Below are 2,839 nucleotides of genomic sequence, written 5' to 3' on the forward strand. Positions count from 1 at the left end.
GCCAGCTGCTGGACAGCATGCCCTTGTCAGTGGACGCGGGGGAGGGCGGCGAGGCGGGGCGGGTGGGTGACGCTGGTCGTACCAGGGGCGCTGGTGCTGGGCACTGGTGATGGGAGCCAAGCCAGGTCCATGCTCTGAAATAGACAGAGAACAGAAGGCTTCGCATGGGCATAGGGAGACTTGGGCAGGGCAGATACACACACACCACCTCCTCAGACACACACACACACCATGCTAACACAGCTAGCTAACCATGCACGCCAACAGTCTCATTGTGTTATAACTGAGCTAATTTACCCCCTATCTAGACCACACGCTCAGTGGAACACAGCTTAACATTCAATAAACAGGTTTTGTAATCTAATCTGATCACTAATCTGATTAATGATGAATGAAATGGTGTTCACTTATTCCAATCTATCCTACAGAGTGGAAATTAAACGCAAATCTTACCAGGGTCTGAACAAACAATGACATAAAAAAATAATAGTGCAATCAAAATAGTTTGTAGTGTTTGAAATCCACAGACTGTGAAAGGTTCTCAAAGAGAGAAAAGCACAGCAGAGCAGAGAATTGTCACATAATCTGATTTAAAATCCCAGAGTGGGATGAGGGATACAGCAGGTCACCCTCTCTCCCACACACACACACACACACACACGCACACACTCCCAAACACACTCCCACACACACTCCCACCCCAGAAATCTGAGAGCTAAACACCAGGTCATTACTACAGAGGGTTCACCCCTCTAATGTTCCCTGGACACTAAGAAGACATTAGCTCTGGACTGGAGGGGGGGCGGGGCAGGGTGAGGCTGAATCTAAGTGGGGGGAAGAGAGGAGGTGGGGGGAAGAGAGGAGGATAGGAGGAGTTGAGGGAAGAGAGGAGGAGGTGGGGGAAAGAGAGGAGGAGGTGGGGGAAAGAGAGGAGGAGGTGGGGGGAAGAGAGGAGGAGGTGGGGGGAAGAGAGGAGGAGGTGGGGGAAAGAGAGGAGGAGGTGGGGGAAAGAGAAGAGGAGGTGGGGGGAAGAGAGGAGGTGGGGGAAGAGAGGAGGAGGTGGGGGAAAGAGAAGAGGAGGTGGGGGAAGAGAGGAGGAGGTGGGGGAAGAGAGGAGGAGGTGGGGGGAAGAGAGGAGGAGGTGGGGGAAAGAGAGGAGGAGGTGGGGGAAAGAGAAGAGGAGGTGGGGGAAGAGAGGAGGAGGTGGGGGGAAGAGAGGAGGAGGTGGGGGAAAGAGAGGAGGAGGTGGGGGAAGAGAGGAGGAGGTGGGGGGAAGAGAGGAGGAGGTGGGGGGAAGAGAGGAGGAGGTGGGGGAAAGAGAAGAAGAGGTGGGGGGAAGAGAGGAGGAGGTGGGGAAAGAGAGGAGGAGGTGGGGGAAAGAGAGGAGGAGGTGGGGGAAAGAGAAGAGGAGGTGGGGGAAGAGAGGAGGTGGGGGAAGAGAGGAGGAGGTGGGGGAAAGAGAAGAGGAGGTGGGGGAAGAGAGGAGGAGGTGGGGGAAGAGAGGAGGAGGTGGGGGAAGAGAGGAGGAGGTGGGGGAAAGAGAGGAGGAGGTGGGGGAAAGAGAGGAGGAGGTGGGGGAAAGAGAAGAGGAGGTGGGGGGAAGAGAGGAGGAGGTGGGGGAAAGAGAGGAGGAGGTGGGGGAAAGAGAGGAGGAGGTGGGGGGAAGAGAGGAGGAGGTGGGGGAAGAGAGGAGGAGGTGGGGGAAGAGAGGAGGAGGTGGGGGAAAGAGAAGAGGAGGTGGGGGAAGAGAGGAGGAGGTGGGGGAAAGAGAGGAGGAGGTGGGGAAAGAGAGGAGGAGGTGGGGGAAGAGAGGAGGAGGTGGGGGAAAGAGAGGAGGAGGTGGGGGAAAGAGAGGAGGAGGTGGGGGGAAGAGAGGAGGAGGTGGGGGGAAGAGAGGAGGAGGTGGGGGAAAGAGAGGAGGAGGTGGGGGAAAGAGAGGAGGAGGTGGGGGAAGAGAGGAGGAGGTGGGGGAAAGAGAGGAGGAGGTGGGGAAAGAGAGGAGGAGGTGGGGGAAGAGAGGAGGAGGTGGGGGGAAGAGAGGAGGAGGTGGGGGGAAGAGAGGAGGAGGTGGGGGGAAGAGAGGAGGAGGTGGGGGGAAAGAGAGGAGGAGGTGGGGGGAAGAGAGGAGGAGGTGGGGGAAGAGAGGAGGAGGTGGGGGAAGAGAGGAGGAGGTGGGGGGAAAGAGAGGAGGAGGTGGGGGGAAGAGAGGAGGATAGGAGGAGTTGAGGGGAAGAGAGGAGGAGGTGGGGGAAAGAGAAGAGGAGGTGGGGGGAAGAGAGGAGGAGGTGGGGGGAAGAGAGGAGGAGGTGGGGGGAAGAGAGGAGGAGGTGGGGGGAAAGAGAGGAGGAGGTGGGGGAAGAGAGGAGGAGGTGGGGGGAAGAGAGGAGGAGGTGGGGGAAGAGAGGAGGAGGTGGGGGGAAGAGAGGAGGAGGTGGGGGAAAGAGAGGAGGAGGTGGGGGAAGAGAGGAGGAGGTGGGGGAAAGAGAGGAGGAGGTGGGGGAAAGAGAGGAGGAGGTGGGGGGAAGAGAGGAGGAGGTGGGGGGAAGAGAGGAGGATAGGAGGAGTTGAGGGGAAGAGAGGAGTAGGTGGGGAAAGAGAGGAGGAGGTGGGGGGAAGAGAGGAGGAGGTGGGGGAAAGAGAGGAGGAGGTGGGGGGAAGAGAGGAGGAGGTGGGGGGAAGAGAGGAGGTGAAAGAGAAGAGGAGGTGGGGGAAAAGAGAGGAGGAGGTGGGGGGGAAGAGAGGAGGAGGTGGGGGGAAGAGAGGAGGAGGGAAGAGAGGAGGATAGGAGGAGTTGAGGGGAAGAGAGGAGGAGGTCGGGGGCAGATGTTAAACCCGGTAA

The sequence above is a fragment of the Osmerus eperlanus genome, chromosome 1 (assembly GCF_963692335.1).
Source record: "Osmerus eperlanus chromosome 1, fOsmEpe2.1, whole genome shotgun sequence".
In the NCBI taxonomy this organism is placed as follows: Eukaryota; Metazoa; Chordata; class Actinopteri; order Osmeriformes; family Osmeridae; genus Osmerus; species Osmerus eperlanus.